Source organism: Cinclus cinclus, chromosome 2, assembly GCF_963662255.1.
Source record: "Cinclus cinclus chromosome 2, bCinCin1.1, whole genome shotgun sequence".
Taxonomy (NCBI): Eukaryota; Metazoa; Chordata; class Aves; order Passeriformes; family Cinclidae; genus Cinclus; species Cinclus cinclus.
In genome coordinates this window covers 46,909,053-46,929,427 of record NC_085047.1, presented here as the reverse complement: position 1 = coordinate 46,929,427, position 20,375 = coordinate 46,909,053, and positions in this window count along the sequence as shown.

Below are 20,375 nucleotides of genomic sequence, written 5' to 3'. Positions count from 1 at the left end.
TTCTCAGCTCCGGTCCCCAGCCGCGGCAGCCCGCAGCCCTCCCGCTCTGCCGGGGCGCAGCTCCGGGGATGCCGCTGCCGCCGCCCGGGACGCCCCGCGGCCCCGGTGTGTAAGAGCGCGGTGGAGGGAAAGAAGAAGCGAGCGGGAGGTGGTATGGGGGGAGATAGGGGTGCGGTGCGAAGTACGTGCTCTCTTTGCCCCCAACCCTTCCCCCGCGCTCCTCAAAACGAAGTTATTTAAAACTGCCGGGAGAGACTCGGCGAGCGGAGGGAGGGTCTCTGTTTCTTCTTATGATGCTCAGAATTGGTGTTATTGTGGTTTTGCCCTTCGAAAAGAACTGCGTGAATCAGCAAAGGGACAGAGGGTCTTCCGCGTTTGCAAAAGTGTTCTTCATCAGAGCTCAAGGACTGGGCGCGATGCGGAGCCTTGCATGAGGGAGAGGACACTCCGGCAGCCCCTTGAATCGAGCACAAAACCTGAAGACAGACTTTTTTGGGAATGGTGGGGGGAGAGAGAGAGGCGGGGAGAAAAGGAGGAGAAACATAATATCTTGGGGGCTGGGGGAAGAGATTGCATGGTGTGAATGATGATGTGCACCGCTGAGGTAGCGGGGTCCGGGAAGGTCATCGGTGGAGCTTGGAAAGAGAGCCCTAGAGAAGGAGAATTTTGCAAGGGGGTTAATTAAAAATAATCGACTCTGCATGTCTTCCTGCTCGATGGGTATATTGTGGAAGGGGTGGCTCTCCTTGCCTTCCCCACCACAAAAGCCAGCAGTCCAGCTCTGACTGGTGCAGCTTTCCTGCATCCCCCTGCTTGCCAATGTGACTAAACACGAGAGTAGGGAGAGAAACTAGTTTCCATGTCTAGCGGGGAAACTGCAGCAGGGAAAAGCTGTGTCCTGAATCCACAAGGACCTTTAGGGAACTGACTCACGCCAGTGGTGCATGAGCCACCCCTCTTTAATTTGACTCCAACAGTCTTTATTGCAATTTGAAGGACAGGATGCAGAAGCTTCAGACCAGGGTCATATCACTTTAGTTCTGTACAAACCCACAAAAAGAAACAGTTGCTGCATGTCAGCCCATGCATTTCAATATGCAGGAACACCAAAAAAAAAAAAAAAAACCAACAAAAAAACCCCACCAAAGCAGTAAATTCCTTGCGAGAGCAAATAGTTCCAAAGCATTTACCCTTTTTTTTTTAGGATTTGAGGACACTGCTCTCACACACCGGTTATACCAGCATGAACAACTGCAGAATGACTTGGGAAAAACTGCAGAACTCACCATGTCAAAAATCATCATTCTTTATCAAGTGGATCATGGCAGTACCCAGAGGCCCCATTCAGGGCTCACAGTTCCATTGTGTTGGATACTGTAGACACATGTAATAAGAGAGATGGTCTATGCCCAAAGAGCTTATGATCTTAACCCATGATGAAAGACAACAGGTGTATAGTACAAACCCATGGGGGAAGGATAAGGGAAAAACAGCCTTGAGAATAAAAAGCAACAGGCCCAGCCAGTGACAAGTGTTTGGTGTCAGAAGAAAGTTTTAAGGAGATTTGAAGGAGAACAATAAAGGAACTTTACGGTTATTAATGGGGAGATTTTTCCATGCATAATGGCTAACTTGGAAGAGAACATAAAGTTGCTTGTTAAAAAATTGGGCTGTGGAAAAGTGAAGGTTTGTGCCACCAGCAAAGCAGAGGGGAACATTGCCGAGTGACCATAAGGGCCTGGTATCTTGTGTGCTCTTAGAAAAGAGGTTTCCAGCTCCTTTCTAGTGCTTTAAATTTACACTTCAGTCCCAGTGAAGAGTATTATATGGATTTTTCCCCCCTCCACTTCAGGCTTCAATATTTTCTCTCTTGGACTTCACACCAGCATACCTTATGAAAAATATCTGAAGGTAAAGAAGAAAGTATTGGTATTGTTGCCTTTTTTTTTTTTAGGGGACTTAAATGAAAACCCACAGGTTATTTGCTATGGGAAGTTTAGTGTTATAAAAGTGTTATCTAAGTTGAGGCTTTGATGTCTGAATTACTCATAAGTATCAAAGCCACACATGAATTATGCAGGACATCCCCAAAATTATACCCATCTGTGAGTAGGTGGTGTTCCAGCCTTGCTACACACAAAATCTATGTGTGATGTGTAATGTAAAACTTGCCCCTTACAGAAGTTTGGCATTGCTGATAGCTAGGGCTGTATTAAAAACCTACACTTTTATCCCCAAGACACTGAGGCAGGAACATCCCTAGCTTCCCTCTACTCAAGATTCACACCCACTTCCCTTATACCCTCCTGGAATTAAAGACTGCATCTGCCACAGTGAGTCATCAAGAGCTTACTCATCAGCTTTATGCAGGATTTTAACTCCTGAGAGCAGAACTGGTCAGAAGGAACCTGCATTTCTCGAGGAGTTCCTGGCACACATTCTCCTCACATGTACCACACTAATATGACACCTCTGTCAGGTTTTAGATATGACATTTTTAAAAGAAAACTGTTTCACCTGTACTCTGCCAACTAGTTTAGTTTTATAAGATCTTTTCACATACCATTTTGAGTGTCATTTAAAAACAATTCAGCCTGCCCAAACAATTTTTCTCAGGTTTTTTGTTTTGTTTTGTTTTGTTTTTTAACTCCCCCCATATCGTATAATTTCACCAAGAGCAGGTTCTTATTCTGGACGTTTAATGTATCAAGCTCATTTATTTCCCAATCTTGCAGACAGAGAACTGAAGGACTTAGTTATTAAAGAGAGAGGTGACATAAACCTGGATATAAGACAATTAATCTCATCTCACTTGAGGCTGCTAGAATTGAAACATCAAGATATAAATTACTTGTTCTTTAACACAGAGAAATAGGAGCAATTTTAGGGCACAAATCATCTGACCTATTCTAGGCATCTACTTTTGGATGACATGACTCATGTGTTAAAGATGCTTAATTCTTCCTCGTGTATGGAGGGAGCCTATATTAGATGTAGACTTCTGCATGACAGAGGTCTAGATAGGACTGCATGGATCCCACCTGCTGCCTTATACATGTGATTGAGCACTTCCCCAGAATGGCTGGTGAGGGCACTAAACTATTAATATAGTTACACAAATTAACACTCCAAACAAAACTCATGTGATCTCAGCAATGAAAAATGACTGAAAGTCATGATTATCAAACATTAGATTGATTGTAAATACAGAAAACATTTGTGAAAACAAAACAAAATACAAACCCATGCGATTCAGGTTAAGTGGATTAATAAAAGTCTACAAATTTAGAACATTTAAACTAGAGGAATGCATTTGCTTTCTCACTTCAGAGACTGCAGAAAAAATAGCAGCATTTATGACCAAAAAGATTCCTATAAGAGTTCCAGAATTCAGCAGGAAAGGGCATGTTCCCAGTTCATCAAATGTTCACACTAGAGTGGTTTAAAACATGCAGTTTAGATGGAAAATTCCAAGAAAACACCTGTCATCGTTATCATGCAGATACACAACAGTGGGGTATCTGACATGGATTCTTCATGACGTCATGGTATTTTGCAGTGTACAGGAATTAGTGGATTCACATAAACAAATACTGGCAGAATACAATCTTCGTGATCATCCTAAGGAGGGAGTTACTAGGCTCCACGTTTTTTCAAGGTATCTTAATTTGAACACAAAAGCAATACCGCTATTAGCAGATAAAGTCAGGTGCATCGACACGGGTGTCTACACAGTCTTCTTGAACGCGTGTCCTTGTTGGTGATACTTGAAGGTAGATAAGGTGATGTAAGTATGAAAGGTGCAAACCATGTTTGAAATTTCTGTGATGTGTTTATTTGTACATAGCTTGTATCTGCTGATCTTAGCAATTAACTGATTGTCCACTACATTGCAAGTCCCTCCAGCTCAAGAGCCAAAGTGCCACTGATAGAAAGGAGAAAAGAGGAGGAAACCTGGGCTGCCATATGTGCAGGCGACCACAGAGGCCTCCACATGGCAAGGAATTTGTGTGGCAAGGCTCACAGAACTGCTCATTGTGAGAACCTCTGCCACGACCAGTGCTTTGCTTCGTGCACCTTCCCTGCCCAAGGACACGCGGTGCTTCATCAGAGGTTTCTGCCTCCTTCGTGCTCCCATACTGCCGGCGCTCGGTTGTAGCTGCAGTCTCGGCAGGGTTTGCCAGAAGGCTGCAGGGCATCCCGGAGGCTCTTCCTTTGGCTGATACCATTCCTCTGTAGATAGTTCACTGCCTGAAAGATGAGGCGGCCTTCGTACACCTACCAAGGCACATAGCTTGACCATCAGCTGGATGCTACTTACCAGCGCTAGACCGGAGCTGCAGCCAGCAGCCAGATCCCGGCCACCTTGCCGGGCAGGGAGAAGGTGCCGCTCGGGTGGGTGCGTGCCCCACTTACCGCTCCGTGAGCAGGCACAGCAGCAGCCCGGGGCGCCGTCCTCCGACGGATTAGGTCCGTGCCAGCTCCATGGTGGCTCTATGCCCGCTTTCTGGAACGGCCAAAGGCCTTGAGAGCTTTCCCGATGGAAGGGATTACCTACCTCTCCCTGCACGACACCGCGGCCACCCGGGACACTTCACGTCGAACGGCCCCGAGCCCGGGCCTGCAGCGGCCGCCCGGGGCTATTCCCCACTGGGCAGGAGGGGTCGGGCGCGGCGGGCCGGGGGCTGCGGGGCAGGGGCAGCCGCTCTTGTGCGGGGCTCTCTTGCCCTCTAGCGGGCGAAGCCAGCGGGGCGGCCCCGCCGTGCCCCCGGCCGGCGCTGCCGTGCCAGGCCCCGGCCCGCTCTGCCGGAGAGCTGCTTCAGCCCCGGGACAGCCCCGCCGCAGGGCGCCAGCAGCACCGGCGGACGGGCCGGGGCCGGGCACTGGGGCCGGGCTGTGCTGCGGGAGCCGAGCAGCCCGGCTGGGCAGAGCGGCAGGAGCAGCGTTCCGAGCAGAGCGCCTGTCCGGCGTGCCGCCAGCACCGCTCAGCCGGCTGCGGAGAGAGCGACCCGACGCCACGGCCCCAGCCAGCGGCACGGAGAGCTGACGAGCGAGACCGTCACGGGCGGTCAGAGACACCGTTCGTCTTTGCGATTCCTTCAGCCGGTTTGGTGGCTGGCCGTGACCCCGCAGCTGCTACAACTACGGACGGGGAGCCGAAGGGGAGCGCGGGGCTGTGCACCCCAGCTGCTGTGCACCCCATCGTGTGCCCGCTGCTGCTGAAGGGAGCAGTCGCTGAGGACAAGGGAGTGCTGGGCACGGGCCACGCAGAGACCTGGAGGCCAGCCCCGCATCAGCCCACAGCTGAGTGTGATGGAAGTGGTGCTGGAGGCTGGGTTTGGGAAAGGAAGGACATCCGTGCTCGTGTGGGGTGTTCTGACACATCGTAATTTCAGTTAAGTTGTCTAGCCTGTGTTTACTAAGAATTCTCCTTTTCTGATGATGGTTTAGAAAATATTTCAGTATTGCCATCTCCATCATCTTCTTCCTTCCTGGTTCCTTATAAATAAAAACCTAGTCCTTTCCTACATTATTTTTAGTGTACTATCTCCATCTAACAGAAGTTCTTACAGTAACACTAGGAATTCTCGCTTTACATATGTTTTAGAAAATTCATATGTCTTTTTAAAACTGGCAATGACTTTCTTCCTGTAGACTTCAGCTTGACTTCATCACTTTTCCCATTTTGCAAATAAATGTTATACTTTTTCTCCCTCCCCAATTTAAAAATTATTTTCAGTATTGTATATTGCGTTTTTACGCTGATTGTTGTTGTAACCACTGAAATACAACAGGTTTAAAAGTTATCCTTTTCATGAAATATAGCTTGTTAGCCATCTAACAGAAATCAGAATTTGTTTTCTTCCTCTCTAAAGCTTTCTAACTCTCACTGTCACTTAAAATCTCCCATTTTTGGGGAATCACTGATACCTCTGTGGTGACCGTCCCCTCTCGTGATTTCTTGAGGTAGGGTAGTTTTGTAGACAAAGTTTTGTTTGCTGTAGTGAATATAGTTGGGTCATTTGGAATGCAGTCACTTGGAAACCTCCACTCTCTGCTACAGTTATTACAATCCTTTGCATGCCTGTGTCTGTTTCATCTGCTTAAATGCTATCCAATTACTTTGTTGATAACTAACATATTTTGCATGGTTTTCCCTGATGATTTTCTTAATCATTCTGTTGCTATTTCACCAATAACTCAACAGTATGTAACTGCACTCTGATTCAGTAATGTGAAGGAACAGAAAATAATATAACCATTTGCTTTAAATAACTATCCTGGATATATACTAATGCTTTGTTTTTGGTTGGCCAAAACAAAAGTATCTCTGACTAAGATCTTGCTTGTTTCTCCTGAACTTACTGCTTTGACAGTAAGACTGGAGACCCTTCCATCTTGTACAGGGAGGAAAGGGGGAGAAGCTCTGGAGAAGTCAGTAGCTGTGGGGAACCAAGGGACTGCAAGATTCCTAAGCCATTCCCCACAGAGGACTGCCATCTTCTGTTAAAGCCATTTCTGTTTGCCCAGTCAGAGTAACTTTATAAAGGAACTGGGCAAAAGGTGAAAGGGGAAGAAAAGGGGCCACAAACTGTACAAACTGCCATCAGCGTAATCTTTTAATATACTGTTGTGAGCTACCAAAAGTATTTTATATAGTGTCCTAGTTGCTGGTGAAGAATTGGAAATGGCTGTGATGTGTATCTAAGGTATTTCAGATAAGGAGTTTTTCTATTCCAAATCTTTGTCATTAACAACTACAACCCATGTTTACTGTTACAAAGGAAGTTAATGGTAATACCTGTCTCTTCTAATTTTAAAAGAAGTGGATTTAGGCTTTCCACAGAAGGAAAAAGAAACTTACAACAGTGGTTCTGAGCTACTATACAGCCCTCAATGTGACTCTGACTTTTTCTGGATCTCAAGGCACTGCTTTTATGAGGGTCACCAACACACTTCTGAGTACGAGGCTGTATCTTTATCCCTAGCTGGAATATCTCCTCCCTGCAGAGGAGCAGAATCAAAAGGGTCTCCATTCCTTTGCCCCCACTCCTCAAAGTTCATACTGGTTTCCATATCCTACCCTTCATTTCTCAGAAAAAAAACTGTCAAGGAGATGAAAAGCTCTCTGCTAACAAGAATTTTATTCTCTGCCTTCATAGCTGCTCTTGACAAAAAACAGCTTTCCCACCCTGTTGTTTAGACTTCATCAAAGTCTGCAAACCTGAAATCTGCCATAGGAATTTAAGTCCCCTCTCAGAAGCTGTTATTCTAAGAGAGCTTAGAAATTCATCAGAGGGTCTGAAAAACACATCAGCACTGGGAATCCACAACTAGGATTTCACGCCAGAAATAGATGCTGCCTGAACTACTTTGCTTTTTCTAGGCATTGCAGTGAAATCACTGACAGGCAATGGGGAAATAAACTGGGAGGTTCCTGTGCTTCCTCTGCATTAAAAATTGCTCTAGGTTTGAGGACCAGAATAGCAATTATTGTCAGGGATTCTCAGGGACTGACTTTATAGCACAACTAAGCATTGAGCACTCACCTCTGCAGATATGGACAAATTGGCTGTGACTACCTTGCCTTTACTGCAGTAGCACTGCAGCCAACAGAACCAAGCTTGCAAATGTTGAGACAGCAGGCAGACATCTAGTATTAAGTATCCTGCTTTTTTTAATGGGGCACAGGATTGTGAAGAAATACATGACAAAACTGAAGGAAAATTATCTTGCCAAGCCTCATGTTACGTTATTTGTATAACTCTTGATATGAACAAGCAGAAGGAATTTTCTTGAACTTTCTGGAATTCATACCTTGTATTCTTGCAATCATCCGAGTGTTCCAGCTCTGTATGTAGGAACTTGGTTCTGCTGCCTTGGTGGGGGTTGCTAAGGAGACCTCTGATATACCAAGCTTGTAAGCTTGCTCCTTTGTCTAGACTAGATGTTCTCTAGTGTCTTGTGTCTTCCAGTGGAGTGATGGTGATGACACTGCAAACCCTGCTCCTCAAAAAGAAATGGAGCAAACTCCCACTTTAGGTAAGATACCACAGCACGACTCCATTGCTGAAGCTTTGACAATTTATATAAATGCAAAACAACCAAATTTGAGTCTTTTATTCCTTCAGGTAAAAAATCCTTTTATAATTCATCACTGCAAACACTCAGAATTTGTGGGGCATTCTCAGTCACAGCTTACATAATTAGTAAGCTGTGGAAGTCACCATAGAAGGAAAAAGGAAAGCAAAACCTAGGTACATCAAGCACAGGGAGATGAGTTATAGATCCAAAAACTGCTTAAGCATTTACAGAGTCACGCAGTGAGTTTCTGGAAAGACTGTTTACAGTCCAGGTGCTCAAAATACGTGACTCTCAACGGTACAAGTGTGAGGACTGAGGGCTTGGTAAATGATCTTGAATAGCCCTCTCTGTAGATTTGTCACTAAATTTTTTCCCACAAGCAGATTTCGGTCCAGTAGTCCCCATATTTTCTTTACAATTTAGGTCATATGCTGCTTTCATAATTTTTTGTCTAGTCATTTAAAGCATCTTTGTACAGTATTCAGACAAGAGCAAATCTATTTTCCATTTTCCTTTGGTTTAAGCAAAGGTTATATAGTGCAGAATCTATGAAACGCTTCAAATTCACTTTGAAACTTGACTTCAAAGCTACTTAAAAGTTGAGGTATTAGAGCTTTCTACTAACAGTGAGAATGAACCTTATTTCTTAACATTTCTGAAAGGTAAAAATAAATCTTTTTTATTTAAGACTTCTATGCAACTTTTAAGTGATTTTTAAAGTGATCTCAAGCAGTCGTTCATAACACACAGAAATGACACACTCAAAAAATAACTATACTGGTAACATGCTTTGAAAAGAGTCAGCCTTTCAATAAGGATGTTTCACAAGAGGAGTCTCTCTTCAAGAATAGACTCAAAAAACTTCCATTACTGAAATAACTTTAAATTATTCATTTATAAGAGCAAATATTTAAAAAAAATAGAGCCTAAATTAAGACTGAAAGGCTAAGATTCTCAGAACTGTTCATTGGTGTCTCTTCTTAGCCAATTACATTCAGAACTTCTGAAGATGCTTTACATGAGTGTTCAGCAAGTGAACTGCAGGAAATACTTGGAGAAAATTAGGTTCATTAAGATCTCTTCATAGAATCATGTAATTGTTTAGATTGGAATAGAACCCTAAGATCACTGAATCCAATCATTAACCCAGCACTGCTACATCCACCACCCCTAAACCACGTCCCTAAGCACCACATCTACATGATTTTAAGTACCTCCAGGGATGGTGACTCCACAACTTCCTGGGGCAGCCTGTTCCAATGATTAACAACCCTTTCCAAGAAGAAATTTTTCCTAATATCCAGTCTAAACCTACTACAGAACAACTTGAGGCTGTTCTCTTTCACCCTGTCACTCGTTACCTGGCAGAAGAAGCTGACCCCCCCTGGCTGCCCCCTCCTTTCAGGCAGCTGTAGAGTGATGAGGTCCCCCCTGAGCCTCCTTTTCTCCAGGCTGAACACCCCCAGCTCCCTCAGCTGCTCCTCACAGGACTTGTGCTCCAGACCCTTCCCCAGCTCCGTTGCCCTTCTCTGGACACGCTCCAGCCCCTCAATGTCTTTCTTGCAGTGAGGGGCCCAGAACTGAGCACAGGATTGGAGCTGTGGCCTCAGCAGTGCCCAGCACAGGGGGACGGTCACTGCCCTGCTCCTGCTGCCCACACCACTGCTGATCCAGGCCAAGATGACAATGGCCTTCTTGGCCTCCTGGGCATACCCTGGATCATGTTCAGCTGCCCTCGACCAAAACCCCCAGGTCATTTTCTGCCAGGCATCTTTGCAGGCACTCTGCCCCAAATCTATAGTGTTGCACGAGGTTGTTGTAATTCCTCAATGTCTTTAATTGTTTATGTCCTAAATAAGAATAAGGATTTCAGTGCCGGAGGCTAAGCTTCCACTGTTTAAAATTCCTGGCCTCATATTTTTGTAGTGAGATCACACTTCCATTAAATTGTGGCACTTCTTCACATGAAAAATTAAAATTCTCACTTTCCACCACTATATACCTCCTCAGCCCTTCTGAAAATTATGCCAACCCAGACTAATCACTACAGGTTTCCTATTTCATAGGATACACAGACATCACTAAAGATTTCTTATTTCATGGATATACAGCTATGATCTTTTTTAGAGTATTTGGGTAGTCGCAGGGGTAAATTCTGGCAGATTATGGAGAACAGACATGAGCTGCCAAGAAGGCTAATAAGAATGCTACTTTTTTAATTCATGTACCTTTTTATTCACATGATTCTTAAGCAAACTGAGAAGAAAAGCTGGTGCAGGCAACACAACAGCATGCAATACACACCATAAGACAAAGAACATTTCAAAGTTCAATACCAAATTCTGCCTGTAACTGGCCTTCCCAGCAATTCCTTTGAAGAGTAGTCCTTAGATAAGCCATTCCTGAGTATAAGGTAAAATTATATAGTTTTTACATCTTTAAACAGCATTTAAGATCAGAGATCACAGATTCTGCTCCTTTTTCCATTAAACAAAGAGCAGTCTGACTCCTCCCCTACACTTTTTAGGTGGGCAATAGCTTTTAGCTATTGTATGTTTAGGGACTTAGGGCTAACTGTGGCTGCTTTGACCCTCAAGACTTCAGCCACCCTTGTGAGGCTGCAAATACAAATCCTACTTCTGTCCACTGGCCAAAAATATTCAGCAGCAACCTTCTGAGGGAAGATTTACACAAGTGGCTCCAGTTTCAACTGCTTGATGGTATAGAACTGCATGAGCTTAAGCAGTCTTTCTCCAAGGGGGAATATAAACAGCTCAACTCAAGGTCAGTTATGCCCAGAACATTACAAAACATTAATTCACACTGCACTGGATAGGAAAAGCTCCTGACATTGTACTAACTGAAAATATTCACAAGTGCAGGCATCATTGCTCCTCCTAATGCTGATATTTAGAATACATGTAACTGCTGAAAATTCATATCCATTAGGCTGCATTTACAAATAAGAAGACTGTTCTATCATCACTGAGAACCAAACTGGGTATCTACAGACACTAAAGAAGGAAAAGGCAAAATTCCTATCTCATGAGAGATACAGGTCCCAGTCCACCAAACAAACCACCAGTTTAGACTGAGAGGCAAGGATTTCTCAGGCTGCAGAATGCTGTCTCATGCTCTTCGGAGGATGTCTGTTCCCATTCACGACAGCCTAGTTGGTTCCCATCAGTTCCAGCATTTCAATAGTACTGACTGCTGCTGCATTGCAATTACTGTTGAGTCTGCAGAAACTCATCCAATCTCTTTTTGCTGACAGCATAAGCTATGAGATTACAGTGTCATGTGAGCTGTTTTTACCTCTCGTCTTCTGGAGTTTGCTTTCTTGCTCTCATTCCTTATAATTATTGAAAGGTTCTTACCTTTCCCTGCTTCTTTACTTTCTGAGCAAGGCGCAATCAACTCAATTCAATCATCTTTGATTTCATCTCCAGTTCTGCCCTCAGTACGGAGCTATCTCAGCAGCTCCACATTTCACTGCTGCCTTGTCCTTCTTCTTAGTCATGCTTTAATGTGGCTGTTTGATGACTAAAGCAAGAAATACTTACTCATGTACTGTGCCCTCAAAGTCTGAATCACTGAGCATTTAGAACAAAATTCTAGCATTTTGCTCTTAAGAATAATGCCTAGAGACTTTGCAGTGGGTATTATGACATTTCATTGTGTTCCTACCTATCCACTAAAAGCTCTTCTGTAACAATAAGATCCTCTTCAACTTTGTTTACTAAATTTGTCATCCTCAAACTATGAGACTCCTTAAAGAACTAAGTCTATAAAACAGAGACTAAAAGAATATGGAATTCTAGAGTGAGATCCCTGTATCTTCATACCAGCTATGGCCCCTGTGCCATAACCTCTTTATCAAAACTACCTTCAGCACCAAAGGCTCTGAACTGTAGCACAGACATCTTCTGAAATGCCAGGGGCTAATATCCTCCCACTCATGACATGAGCATTCTCAGCTGTGGAGGGCTGGAGCTACAACAGAACCAGATGAACAGTTGATTTACTGTGTCCTGTCAATGATGTACCACATCCACACAGAGACAATCCCCTTAGCACAAAGTGCTCACTAGAAATGCTCAAACCTCAAACTCTTCCTTTAATTAAGCTTTTACATATTAAGCAAAATTTCAGTAATTTTAAAAAATTTTCTTTCTTTCTATTTGTGTGACCGTTATTCTCAGGGATTTGTAAGTGTCTACGTACCTTCAGGAGAGGAAGGAATCCTCTATGATATATTAGTTCTCTGGAATAAGTTTCTTTTTTATCCTTAACTCTTTTGCCAGTTTTAGTACAGCCAATAGTCTTTAACAGATGATGGACCAAAAAGAAGCATACTTCAGATTTTAAGTATCTGAAAGTCTGTAGGAGTCCCTGGGAAAAACAAAAACTCTGCTTCAGTTTAAACTGCATACACAAAGACAAAAGGCAGCACCTTTAGGAATTAATAATCTCCACAATACAAATGCAGCTAATGTAATCCCAAAATAACAGGCTATCTTACCATATATTGATAAATAAAACACAATCTGTGCTACAAATCTGGTTAAGAGAGTTGGGGAACCAAGTCAGAGGAGACTAACAGTCTCTCAGAGGAGACCAACATGAGCTACAAGAAAAGGAAAATAGTTCATTTTTTGGGTTTCTGATGGATTTAGTCTGAACAGGCCTTTTGTTCAGCACTTCCTGACATGAAACCTTGATCCAGAAGCCTTCCAAGCACAAATCTCATCCAGAATTCAGCAGAAATTAGGTGGATGCAGAACTCATGGGATTACATCTGGTACACCGTGGACAGTGGCAAGTGGTCATACATGCACATCAACAGCAGCATGTCCCTTCTAACAGAGATTTAGAGATTTGTAGGCAGAGTTGCAGTGCTACATTATAAAGGCACACTGCAAGTCACTGAAAAATCAAAAAAGAGAACTGTCTTTCCCCTGAATTGAAGTTTTGGCCTGGGGTTCTAACCTTCATTTCAGTTTGCAGTATATAAAATCTACAGTTAAAGACAAACAATATTCCTCTTCCTCCTCTCATCATCATGACACTCTTGATCACAACATTCTTAGATACTTCTCAGGTTGCTAATTCAAGGCCCACTGGCAATTCTGCTCTTTCCTCTTCAAGCACATTTTTAATGTTATCCCATCTGAAATCCAAGTCTGGTAAATATAAAAAATTTGATCATAACTTAGATTCTCTAGTTATTAATTTAGCTTATTTTCAGAAACCATGCTGAAGCTAAAGGAGAAAAAGCAGCAAATTATACCTGACAGCTTTAATGCATTTATAACTATATGAATAAAAGATGTGATTCATCACAGATAATAAGACTTGTTAAAACGTTGGATGAGCTGAGAAAATAATGCTAACAGCTCTGCAAAACTACTTATAATTCATAATCATTTGAGTGGTGGGGAAAATATGGCAGATTCTGAAGACTACAAAATTCCATTCAATTTGCTCTTGAAGAATTTCTCTTTTTGTGTAAAACTACAACAGTAATTTTTACTTTCATAATTGGTGATGCAAGACCAGGTATGGAGAAATGAAACACCTTCATGAGTAAACATCTTGCCATTCTCTGATTTGATAAAGGACAGTATAAATTCTCACTTCATACTCACAAGCCTAACACATGGTATTATTTATTACCTCTGTGACAACAGAGTTGTGTTTTGTACAGTATCAGCAATGTAAAGGATGCACAGGAAAAGGCAGGACAGATGACTTTAATCTCTAAACCCACTTCTGTAGAACATTCACTATTTGTTTTGGCTAACCTGTTTCTAAGGGTAGAGGATAAAGATGATGAATAAGGCAGATTAAGTTTTAGGCCATCAAGTGTATGTAGAAGTACAAAAGATAAGTTCTGGCATTTTTTCTTACATCTTCTTGTTGCTTGCTTTTATTGGACCATAGTCTGTCCTATCTCTTCAGAATGTAAGTTACAACAAATTATTATCAGTGGAGTTATAGCTAGGAAAATTTTAAAACTACATGTAAGGTGGATTTAAGAAAGTGATGAACGGTAGCATCAGACTGACAGATATCCTTGGATTTAAAATCAAATGTGAACGCCAAAACCTTGGTAATGCAGAAATTATTTTTTAAAAATTGCAATAATCATCCAAAAACTGTCCAAATAAAGCAATATTTGCAGAAAATGTTATAAATAGTACCTGCCTTGGGGGGTTATTTCCAGCTCTGTGACTGCCTTGATTTAAGACCTTAGACAAGTCACTCCAGCCTAATGTGTTCCATGGTACAAAAAAAGAAGGTAATCAGCCTCTAGTGACCCTCCACAGATGCTGTAATACCTAGTTCTTGATAAGGTACCCTGAACTTTCAGAGCAGCAGAGTGCCCTGTTGCTTTCCCTGCAGGGATTCTGGTACCATCCCAACTACCAGTGGCAGTTGAATTTCTGGCCATCAGCAAGTAAACCTAGCTGCTGAATAGACCAGAATTACATATAATAAAACAGAGGTTATATAAAAAAAAGAAGATTGAGGAGGAGAGTACACTAAAAGAAGAAGACAAAAATGATTCCATGGTTTTTAAGTCATTTAGATCCTACTTAATCCGTAACAAAAACTGCTATCCTACAATTTATTCAATATAGTAATGCAGTACTTAATCCTCAAGCTTGCTTTCCATTTTGTCCATCCAGGTCTGACAAGAGCAGTGGGCTCTTTGGGTGCTGAGATGTTATCAGCAGTGACAGACCCTGTCATGGGTAGATTTGGGGTGAAGTCACACCATGGATAGTCCCTGCAGGATACCCAGAGACTCTTCTGGTCCTCAGTGCTTCACTGGTGTCAGCTTCTGGAACTTCTCAGGGCTTATGGAGTGGGAGGCTCCTGACTGACTGACCTAAAGTCCCCTGAGTGAAAATAGCAGCTTCTCTTGCTGCTGTGGAGAACAATAAATAGCTTGCTGTCGTCAGTCACCCCCTCCCTTCTCACAGAACCCCACCCACCTAAGATCAGGGGCAATCTAGCATGGTATGCTGAGCACTCATAAATGCCTTCAACTACCACAGGCAAGTAGGCAGGTATCCTCTGGAACACTGAGTAATCCACCTTTGTGAGCTCTCTACAAACTAACTCTCTCTACAGCAGTAATGTCTGAAGTGATAGAAGATATGTATTTTTTTTTCACATAAATCAAGACACAAAAAAGACATAAATTGCAGTGCTCCCAAATACAGGTGTTCATAAGCCTACAAGCAAGTTAGTAGACAGGGAAGGAGTGAGGATATCACAACTTCTCCCATGCAATATTCCTTCCTCAGTTACACCTTGAAGTGTAACATCCCTGTTTTCATCTGTCATCAGGGTGGCACCCCATAATCAAACTCTTTCTCCTTTGTTGCCAACTCTGCCAGCATGTGTGCCCAACAAGTTTGATATCCAGTCCCTTTCCAAGAACATCTGCAGCAGCTAGACACAGTAAAGAAAACCAGTTTACAGTGTAGACATTTACAGCTGCACAAAAATTATCTTTGTTCTCCTCACAGTCAGAAAGACTGATATGGGTATTTCTTTGCTTGAGATTCAACTGAGTCACTTCAACATTTATCTTGGGATGAGACAAATCATGCCAGAGATGAATACTTACCCCATTAACAAGAGCATAAGATGATAAATTCAGACACAGCCACCTATATGTAGGCTTTTATTTTTAGTGGGATGAACCTTACCCCTGTCTTACACACCTCTGTCCTTTTACTCAAACTTCCTTGTGCATGCTTTAGTCCCACCAGTCTCCTCTGTTCCTCAGAAATTAAGTTGCAGCTGGTTTGCTATGGATCCTCTGGACTACTTCAACTAAATCTCTCCATTATAGACCAGCCACAGAGAGTCTACACCTAAGCTGAAGGAACATTATATAAACAATATAAATGCCATGTGAGCAGGAGATTCCCTAAGCTTTGTGAACAAGAGACAGTCTGTGTATCTCAACTTTTTGCTCTTGGTATAGCTTATGCCTCCTTGGACACATGCAATTCAGATATTCCAGAATACCAACTCCCTCAAGTTCCCTCAAGACCTTTCACTTCTCTAGAAAAAGGTCATGTAAAGGCTAGGAAATCTTCTCTGGGTGTAAGACAACTCCTGCCTGACTGATGCCAAATGGGAACTGTCAACTTTATCCATAGCTGTGTCAGGGATTTTTATTAGTGCAACTATTACTGTGCCTTTGTGAGTGGCTTCAACAGTACCTTTTGATGCAGCTACAGACTGAGGATCCCCCACCAGTATATATACCAAGACTGCCCACAATATTCACACAAATAGAAAAGCTGGTTTTCAGTTCTGCAAGTGCCAGATGCAGACACCTGTGGAAAAAGATTCTGCTGACTACGATGAATTTCATATTAGGACTTCCAACTTTTTTATGGATTGCAGAATTTTTTATAGTGAAGCTGTGTGTCTACCACACGCTCGTTCTATTGGGTTAGATAATACTAAACAACTAAACACATATATGGAAAATAATCATGCCTTCACCCCCACTTATACAAAAACAGGTGTAATCACAGCTCATAAACATAATTCTGAGCAAAAGAAGAAAGCACTGTTTGAAATAATGGAATACATTACAGAAAATAGTAATTTAGAGTTTTATTATTCCTTTTTTTTACAGAAATAATTATATATACTTCACCATCTTCAGTATTAAGAATGGGATAACTAAAGGAACTTTCATTAACAAATCACAGTAGCAGTACAACATGTTATTAATAGTTGTTTTAGAGTGAGGTCTGGGAAAAGAAACAAGAAATAAATATATGATGCTGCTTCTACTTCAACATTTCCAGAAAACATATATTTTAAAAATATTTTACAGGCTACAATACTGATAATTCTATAATTGTTTCTTTGGTAATACTGTGAAGTAATGCCTTGCCATCTTTATAGTATTTTTTGAACAGCATAATAATAATTATTTTAAATTATATCAGTCTCAGTCACATTGCATTTAAAAATATAAAGTCAGAGTCCCTAATAAATCCTTCTGGTTTTTCAAGCAACACAGATAAAATTAACTTTGCTAATCTTGACATGTTTTATTGTACCCTTATGTACAATTTCTATCCCTCTCTCCTTTTAAGTACAGAATCTATACAGCAGAAAGTCTTAGGCAATCTTAACTATAGTTATTTCTGCCAACTCTTCCTATAAAACTCAGGGTGAAATACTGGTATAATTAAAATTGATTGCAATGCTCACACTGATTTCAGAGAATGAAAGAAAAGAGAAGAAACACTCCCTGAAATACAGCAAGGTCCCAGCAACACAATTCCATACTTACATAGGAAGCACTGGTAATAAGATTTCAGGAAATACTATGAATAATATATTATAGGCAAAATACATATATAAATGTGCATACATTTGTATGTATAAAAAATACAGGTTAAAGGTCAAAATGATAGGATTTCACTTAGATATAGGTCTCTCTCTTTTTAATCCGTGCTAGCAGCACTGCAGAAGAATGTTTGCAAGGGAAGAAAAATGAAGGATAACTTATTCAGCTGGAAACATGAGGAAAATAAAAGAGCTAAAACATGTACTGTGATTTCATTACTTAAAACGTTTTCAGTGGACTTCTATTCTTGTTGCAAAAGTGCCATAGGATTTTATCATTAAAAGATAAAACAGCAGTTGAACTACAGTTCTCATCTAATAGCAAGAAAGTCCCTAGTCTTCAAAGATTTATGTATACAGTTAATTTTATGCAGTCGATGTAGTCTTGCTTCAGACCACAGAATTTTTCAAAATGCTTAAAATTAGGCATAATATATGAAACTTGTCACAGAATTGAGACCGATAGCTTTACTTGGAAAGTAATAGCAAATATACTTTTCAAATTTTAAAAAATAATATTTCTTCACAAAAGAGTATCACTTTTGATCTGCCTTTTGTATTCACTTTAGTGTTTAAACAGTCTGTGTACCATTTCTTTAATAAATCAAATATTTATCACAAGAAGGTCACTGCCAAGTTAGAAATTGTATTTTAAAATCTTTCCAATTCTATTATTGTTATCTTCTCAAATTAATTTTTAAAGTAAGAATTTTGCTCTCAACTTTTTTCTCTGATTTTTAACTTAACTTAAAAAATGTAATTCTGAAGTTTGAGGAAACTCTGTTACATATGCCAGCAATGTTTTTCAGCTAACTACATACAAAGAGTGTGGGAACACAGCATGTTAGGAAGGTCAATATCAATGAATGCTATGACAGGTATTTGGGGACACATATCTTAGATAAATTTTAATTATTTTCCTTTTAAATGCACTCTATCATGATAAGCTTTCAAGTAACTTTAGCAAATTGAAAATATTTGAAGAGAAGCTATATTTATAGTGTAACTCCTAACTGCAAAGATTGCTGTGAACTCTTATTTATGAGCTGAATAGTGTTATCTAGCCACAAAATACTCACATTTATTTTCAGTTTTACTAGTGGGTGAATGCTGACTGGTAACTAGCTCCATTTCCATCACCTCCAAAGCATACAACACAACTGGATTTTTTGTAAACTAACAACTTAAAAGATTCTTCATCAGAGGAAGATAATTCAGATTCCTTGAAAGTAATCTCTCCTCTATTTGTTGTTTGGATTTTTTGGTTTTTCTTTCTCGTGGAGGAGGGATGAGTAGAAATTATGAAAATGGTTAAAGTTGAACAGGGCTCTAAGTAACCTGACCTAGCTGAAGATGTTTCTGTTCATTGGAGGGAGGTGGACTAGATGACCTTGAAAGGTTCTAACTATTCTATGAATAACAGTCATACAAAGCAGCTTTGGAAATCCCTGAAGTCAACTTCTAGCCTTCACCATGAAGACCTCTGTACAGGACTTTTGAGCTCCTGGACAGAAACCAAGGTATCAGCTGGCCAACTTTAATGACTGTCCAGTTCTGTCCAATTACCGCATACTTTTCTAAGTGTGCTAAGAACATTTTGTGCCATCACTTTTTGGAAAACTTGTCTTCCCTGTGCTTGCATCCTTACCTGCTTCAGAGTGTTTGCCTTGTAATCATAGGCAGATTGTTCTCACGCTTGCTAAAATAAAATAGAAGTGATATTCTTAAGACACCATATGAGTTTGAAGGGGCTAAAGAAGGTCTGGCTTTGTGTGTGTGTGAGACCTTCCATTTCAATCTTCTGTCTGACGTTTGGCAAAATATAATCTTACAATCCAGTTCTTTACTTACAAAACCGAGCAGTGATATATGCTGTCTTTCGATTAGCTTGTTTGTTCAGCTCTGCCAGGAAAGTATCAAAATACTGTTAGCACACTGCACAGCCTACTAAAATCTCACATTTGGTTGGAGATTACTGTCATATGTACTTACGTTAAATAAGTCAGACCAACCCCCACACTATTTCTCGTGAAATGGGGACATGTATACAAAAGATGGCTTGCCAGCTTCCCCCCTCAACTTACACATGGCTGATCACTGCCTTCCCCAATCCAGTTTTTGCAGCATTTGAAGTCCAGGAAGACAGACTAGCATGATGGGTGGCCTTCAGACTAACTGACTGAATCCAGCTCTCAACTCTTACTCTGTAAGAAAGGGTTTAGACAGAATGTAACAGGAATTAATTTAAGCTGTTCCAAGAGTAAATGAATGCTGGCACTAAGCCTAATGCTCTTGAGGGGATTGGAGCTCTAGTAGAGAGTGAATCCCTCTTGGAACTTGGCCTAACACTCTTAAAAGACACTGAGAAGTGGAAGTGGACCTTCAGGAATGAGGAGATGTATGTTTACTTGGCATTTTTAATTTTTTTTTTTACTTTGTAACAAAATTTAAATAAGTTTCTGCCAATCGTGATTTCCTAAGAATGATGGGATTCAAAAGGGTTTTCTTTCATGGTAGTTGGTTTTTTTTTTTTTAATGTGACTTTACATTATATTCATTATGCCAAATGAAAGACTAAGAAAAGACGGCCATTTAAACATTGTTACGTAACTATTCCGTGGGACACTGAATCTTAAAAAAACCCTATATTTTAAACATTTCAGAAAACATTTTATAAGTATTTTCATTTGCTTTTTCAAATTTTCAGCAATGCAAACATCTCTAGTACAGTCTGATGTTGCCACACAGAAAGCATTTTTTAAAAAAGCAGGTATGACATCTTGCTAAATGTAATGATTTACGCTTACAAGAACAAGGAAGAGCAAACTGAGCAGGATGGCAAAGAGAGGTAACATTTTCGTGCTGCAGCATACAGTAGCTGATGACATTTGTCA